The sequence below is a fragment of the Gekko japonicus genome, unplaced genomic scaffold, assembly GCF_001447785.1.
Source record: "Gekko japonicus isolate JY-2015 unplaced genomic scaffold, Gekko_japonicus_V1.1 scaffold2737, whole genome shotgun sequence".
Classification (NCBI taxonomy): Eukaryota; Metazoa; Chordata; class Lepidosauria; order Squamata; family Gekkonidae; genus Gekko; species Gekko japonicus.
In genome coordinates this window covers 196,381-203,501 of record NW_015168128.1, presented here as the reverse complement: position 1 = coordinate 203,501, position 7,121 = coordinate 196,381, and the positions used below count along the sequence as shown (strand labels likewise).

The following is a 7,121-nucleotide window of genomic DNA, read 5'->3' as shown; positions in this document are numbered from 1 at the left end:
TGAGGTCAGTTATTTTCTGACTTTCTACTTTGGGGGGAAACTTTCGCACATCAATCGGTATGGCCCCAAAAGCTCACAATGCATTTCAAGGAATTAGGGGGCATTTTTAGGACCAACTTTCATTTGCAACCTTGACTCCCCCCCTGCCTAGGTGGCAGCATGTCACCCATAGAGTACATGACAGGAAGTCACATGGTAGCATAGTCACAGGACAGCAAGAGGCAGAGCTTGTCTCTGTGCTAGAACACATCAACACACAAGGCTGTCTTATACTGAATCAGACCCTTAGTCCATATGCATTTGGTGTTGTCTACTCAGTGTTGTCTACTCAGACTGGCAGCAGGTCTCCAGGGTCTCAGATAGAGGTCCATCACATCGCCTACTGCCAGATCCTTTAACTGGAGATGCCGGGGATTGAACCTGGGACCTTCTGCATGCCAAGCAGATGCTCTACCACTGAGCCACAGCCCCTCTTTACAGCTTTCCAGGGTCTCAGGCAGAGGTCTTTCCCATCACCTCCTGCCTGGTCCTTTTTAGCTGGAGATGCCGAGGATTGAACCTGGGACCTTCTGCATGTCAAGCAGATGCTCTGCCACTGAGCCACAGCCCCTCTTTACAGCTCTCCAGGGTCTCAGGCAGAGGTCTTTCCCATCACCTCCTGCCTGGTCCTTTTTAACTGGAGATGCCGGGGATTGAACCTGGGACCTTCTGCATGCCAAGCAGACGCTCTGCCACTGAGCCATGCCCCTTCCCCAAGGGAATTATCTCCACTACTGGGTGACTTTGCTTCACCAAGCACTTCATCTCAGAATGGGGGTGGGAAGGAGGTGAGGTGATCTTTAAGCATGTGCCCTAGCAGCAGGTCCTGCCAAAGGCAAGGAAAAAATTAGCATTATGGGAGTTCACCATCTGTCAGGTGGGGCTCTTTGATCCACCTGAGGGTCCCAAACTGTGGGTTGAAGACCACTCTTTTAGGATATGTGGGGAAATGGCCAGGTCCACTGTGCCTCACCATCATCCCACATAAGCTTAAGGTAAAGGTAAGGGTTCCCTTGCTCGAAAGCTGGTTGAATCCGACTCTAGGGTTGCGGTGCTCATCTCTGTTTCAAAGCCAAAGAGCCAGCGCTGTCCGAAGACGTTTCCGTGGTCATGTGGCCGGCATGACTAAACACCAAGGCGCACGGAACGCTGTTACCTTCCCACCGAAGTGGTGCCTATTTATCTACTTGCAATTTCTTGCTTTCGAACTGCTAGGTTGGCAGGAGCTGGAACTAGAGACGGGAGCTCACTCCATCATGCGGCACACTCGGGTCTCGAACTGCTGAACTACCGACCTTCCACAGCCTGCAGTTCAGCGTCTTAACCACTTGAGCCACCGCAACTCCTCCCATATAAGCTTAGAGAGCATCAAATTACCAGCTTAATTATACCTATCTACCTCATACTGCTTCTTAACTTATTAATTCTAAGCAGATTACTAAAATATTGGAAAAGAGCTAGACCCCATTTGGATGTCTGTGAAAATCTATCACTGACGCATAAAATTTCACAGCTAAAAGAGTGATAGGTCTGCTATTATCTTCTAAAAAAAGAAGTAATGTCTCCATGTGATCTATATTTTGGAGCAAAGGGAGAATTAAAAGACTTCTAGGCTCAGAAAAGTAATTATATTCAAAAGCCACGTGAGACAGGGTATCTACAATACCTGCACCATAGTCACATACTATCAGAGTATGGTGCCTTAAGATACTTCCCTTTCAAAACTTTAGATGGCACAGCATTAAAGTGCACCAACATAAAGACACGCCTGTAGTGAGAAACAGTCAAATATGAGCAGTAATCGGGAAACCAGGTGGAAGAATACCAGCAAATTGAGTAGAACAAATGCGTCTTGCTCTACAGATTGTACTGTTGTAATCAGGCTTAAATAGAGGTTTCTTCATCATTCTCATGGCTTCCTGTCTGGTAACTGAATAAAGGAAGTCCAAGGAAAGATTGAGGAACTGTAGTCACAACAGACACCCTGTGAGGGAGGTGGGGCTGAGAGAGCTCTTGACAGAAACGGCTCTTTTTCAAGGACAGCTCTTATCAGAACTATGGCTTGCCCAGGGTCATCCAGCCAGGTGCAAGTGGAGGAGTGGGGAATCAAACCCAGTTCTCCCAGATTAGAGTCCGCTCACTTAACCACTACACCAAACTGGTGTAAAATTAAATTTTTTTATTATTTTCTTTTTTTAAAAAAAAGGTGGGCTACGAGGGGGGGAAAGGGTAGGGAGGAAATATAAATGGTCTGGGATTTTTGATAGTTAACTATCAAGTGTTCTTCCAGACAGTAAGAGACAAAAGCCTGATGTTTCTTTCTTGATAAGGAGAACTGCATCATCAGCAAAAAGTAGGATAGAAACTTTAACATCAGCAAAGGATGGAGAATAACAGTCCTGGCCAGAGACAACAGAAATCGTATCACTGATATATAAATTAAACAATAAAGAGGCCAGCACACAACCTTGACACACTCCCCGCGGTAGGGAAATTACACTGGAAAGTTATCCATCTAACCCATGGTGGACTTTTGCAGTGGGATTAGAATACAGAATCTCAGTCAAAGCCAGCAGTCGCTCGTCAATCGATGCTAGTTTTAGCTTGTGTCACAATTGGGGAATCCAAATGTTTTGGCCAGTTGGTTCCCAGTCCTGTCATATCTCGGAAGCTAAGCAGGATCGGCCCCGGTTAGAACTTATATAGGAGACCACCAAGGAAGTCCAGGGTTGCTATGCAGAGGAAGGCAAGGGCGAAGCACCTCTGAATGTCTCATTCCCTGAAAACGTTATGGGGTTGCCATAAGTTGCCTGTGACCTAATGGCGAAAAAGGGGTCACGAATAATATAAATCAGTTATGAATCAAAGCTGGTTTTATATATATATCCCAACATTCAAGATTTGTCTACATTTTAGTTATTCTGTTTATTCAAAACATTTCTATGCTGCCTTTCCACCCAATTCAGGGTCTCCAAGGCAGCAAACATTAAAACATTTCAAACACTAAAAAGCAGTTTCTATCCATCCATCTCTATCTGTCTGTCTGTCCATCCATCCGTCTGTCTGTCTAATACAATACAATTAAACAAAAACATAAACACATAAAATATAACACATAAAAACGTACAAACAGGGAGGAGGGCTAATCAGAGTTAGTGAGGGAATGCCAAACAAAACAAAGAAGTCCTCATGTGCTGGAAGATAAAAATGCTACAGGGAGAAAGATAAATCTATATCTATCTATAAAACAATTAAATAAAACAATAGATAAACATTTCAAACATTAAAAAGCAGTTTCTATCTACCTACCTACCTACCTTAATACATACATACATACATACCTATCTTCGAACCATCCATCCATCCATCCATCTATCCATCTATCTGTCTGTCCGTCCATCCGTCCTTCCATCCTTCCATCCTTCCATCCTTCCATCCATCCATCCATCCATCCATCCATCCATCCATCCATCCATAGCTCTCTGTAATACATCTATAAAACAAATATAAGAATAAACATTTCAAACATTAAAAAGCAGTTTCTATCTACCTACCTTTTGAAAAAAGCAAAGAACATTTTGCAGGATTTGTCACATCCTGAACATTCTCTGTTTGAACTGCTGCCTTCGGGCAAAAGATATAGGACAATTAAAGCAAGGACAAATAGATTAAAAAATAGTTTTTATTTGAGAGCTATTATTGCCTTAAATGCAGTATGATTGTTGTTGTTGTTATTGTTATTGTTGTTATTGTTATTGTTATTATTGTTATTGTTATTGTTATTGTTATTATTACCTACATACATACATATATACCTATCATCCACCCACCCACCCATCCATCTATCTACCCATCCACCCACCCATCCATCCATTCTTCCATCTATCAATCTGTCTGTCCATCCATCCATTCATCCATAGCTCTCTGTAATACATCTATAAAATAAATATAACAATAAAATTTTCAAACATTAAAAAGCAGTTTTTACCTACCTACCTACCTACCTACCATCCATCCATCCATCCATCCATCCATCCATCTCTGTCTGTCCATCTATCTATCAGTTGTCTGTCTGTCTGTCTGTCTGTCTGTCTGTCTATCTATCTATCTATCTATCTATCTATCTATCTATCTATCTATCTATCTATCTATGGTGTTGTTTTTTTTAACATTCGGCTTCTATACTGCTCAGACCCGAAGGTCTCAGAGCGGTTTACAATTTTGCTCCAAGTGCAGGTTACTCCTAATTCTATGGCCACATATTACAAGGGGTGGGGCTGCCTACCAGCACCCAGGTGGGTTCGCTGTTCTCGGCGCTCTTTCCTCGGCGCTCATCTATCTGTCTGTCTGTCTGTCTGTCTGTCTGTCTGTCTGTCTGTCATCTATCTATCATCTATATATCAAATGACAAAGAAAACAAAGGCGTCCTCATGTGCTGGCAGATGAAAATGCCACAGGGAGAAAGAGGAGTTCCAAAGTTTTGGTGCCAAGACCAAGAAGGCCCTTTCTCGGTCTTGCCTCAGAAGGCGAGGACATCCAAAGGAGAGCCCCCCCCCCCCCGGTTATGACTGCAGTGGTCAGGCAGGTTCATACAGGAGTAGGTGGTCCTTTGATCATCTTTTGCTGTTAATGGCTCCAGATCTGCTTGGACTGGCAAGGTCTTTGTGCATGTACACTGTTGAAAACCCAATGTAAAGCGGCAGGCGTTCAAATCATCCAGTACCAAATGAGGGTTGCCGGTCTCCAGGTGGGGTCTGGAGATCGCCCAAAATCACAACCAATCTCCAGACGACAGCGAACCGTTGCCCTGGAGACAATGGCAGCGTTGGCAGGTGGAATCCATGATATCATACCTGCTGAGGCCCCTCCCCTTCCGAAACCCTGCCCTCCCCAGGCTCCACCCCCAAAAAATCTCCAGGTATTTTCAAACCCAGAGTTGGCAACCCTACGACAAGCTGAACAGGCTCATGTAGGAGGGACATAGTGGAACACGCTGGCTGCAAATTTCACAGCTTCCTTATCCTATTTGTGGTGGCTAGGGCTGCCATCTCAAGGTTGGGAAATACCTAGAGATCTGGGGGGGTGGAGCCAGAGGAGGGCGGGGTTTGGGGACGGGAGGGACTTCAGTGGGGTGTAATGCCATACAGTCCACCTTCCACCGTGACCATTTTCTCCAAGTGAACTGGTCTCTGTTGACTGGAAATCAGTTGTAATAGCAGGAGATCTCCAGCCGCCACCTGGAGTCTGGCAACCCAAAAGATGGTCCATCACATGCTGATTATTTCAGGTGAACTTTCCATGTTTGTAAGAGTTGAGATTTCGGAAGCTGAGTTTTGTTTTCATCGGTGCTGCTTGATGGTATACCTAGGCAGGGTAAGAAGAACTGAAAACATTTTAGTCCGCTGTAAATCCTGGAAACAATAATCATAGTTTTAAAACATAAATTGCAACAATTTGTCAAAGGAGGGCTGCAAATTCATTCAGCGTAATGTCTAGAATGTGGAATTCAAGCTCAGTCAGTCGCATTTGGAGAATAAATCGTATATTTAAAAATCCTATAATCTGTGGGCAGTTAATTCAAATTTGAATCACACCGTAGCATCCCCTTCCATTGCACGCGAGGGGAGGGGAGAATTCCTCCAGGGAACTGAACATAAAATGGTTGATTTATGAATTTGCCATCCATTGCTTGCTTTGTCGAAACATACCATTTGCATGCATTTCCAAAACACCCAATCCGAAAAGTCGTCTTGGTTGTTATGCATTCTGAGCAGCTTATGTTTGTTTCTGACAGTGATAAAAATGCACATTAAATCACTGGAATCCACCCTCCTTGGCCCTTAATACTAAGCACAGACACAGGCATATAAATGTCTTCCATAAATAAATCTGCTGCCCTAAAAGGAAGGTGAGGAAGGGAAGGCAGTGATATAGCCTGATCTCTTTGGTGTTTTTTTTAAATATATATTTTTAATATGTTTGTGTGAGTGTGTGTGCACCTGGAAGTCATGGCGACTGACCCCTACTGGGGGCCTGGAGGATATTCAGAGAGGTGGCTGGATAAAGCCTGCCCCCGCCTCCCGCCTCTGGTATTTCAAGGAGGTCTCCCATCTGAGTACTTGCTAGAGTCGACCCTGCTTAACTTCCAAGATCTGACGAGATCGGGCTTGCCTGGCCTATCCAGGTCAGGGGATAAAGCCTGATCTTGACAGATCTCAGAAGCTGTGTGTGTACTTGGATGGGAGACCATCCAGGTAGGCTCTGCAGAGGAAGGCAATGGCCAACCACCTCTGCTTCTCACTTGCCTTGAAATTTCCATGCTGAGGTTGCCATGAGTCAGCTATGACTTGACGACACTCATACACAGAGGTCATTTCGGGGGGGAACGCGGGGGAACGCAGTTCCCCCGGGTGAGGTACGGGGGCGGGGCACATGACGAAGCCCCGCCCCCTGCTTCCGAACGCCCCGCTTCCGACCCTCATTCAGCCAGGAGGAGGCAGGAGAAGAGGGAGGGTAAGTTGCTTCCTCCCTGCCTCTCCCCACCCCTGCCGGCCTGGGGCCAGGGAGGGCCTTTGCGGGGCTTCCTTGCCCTCCCGCCGACCTTGCAGGTCCACCGCCGGGCCCCTCATGGGGCTCGGCAGTGGAGCTGCAAGGCCGGCAGCGGCGGCCAGGACCGTTGGGTGTGGGGTGTGTGGCCTTATGACACACTTCTGGTGATGTCAGGGGTGTGGCCTTATGACACACTTCCGGTGATATCAGGGGGTGTGGCATATGCTAATGAGTTATGCTAATGAGTTCCCCTAGCACTTTTTCTACGAAACGACCCCTGCTCATACATAAAATGCGTTGAGGACCACTGGCTTTGATGGCATCAAAAGAGAATTAGAGATGTTCACGAAAGAGATGAGGTCTACTGCTAGCCATGATAGTTAAATGAAGTGTCCAGGCTGAGAGGTAGGAGATTTGGGAGTTTCCCAGAAGTATCTGTCTGACCAACCCTGGGAACCTGCATGCTTAACTAGGTGGGCCCTCAGCTTGATCCAGCCAGACTGACAGCCAGTTTGGTGTAGTCGTTAGGAGTG

General features: G+C 45.8%; 1 non-coding gene across 1 annotated transcript; it reads right to left on the bottom strand.

Moving 5' to 3' along the window:
- Window positions 1-538: 538 nt before the first annotated feature.
- TRNAV-GAC lies at window positions 539-610 on the bottom strand. The gene has a single exon. It is a non-coding gene; the product is annotated as a tRNA-Val (tRNA).
- Between the last annotated feature and the right edge of the window lie 6,511 nt (window positions 611-7,121).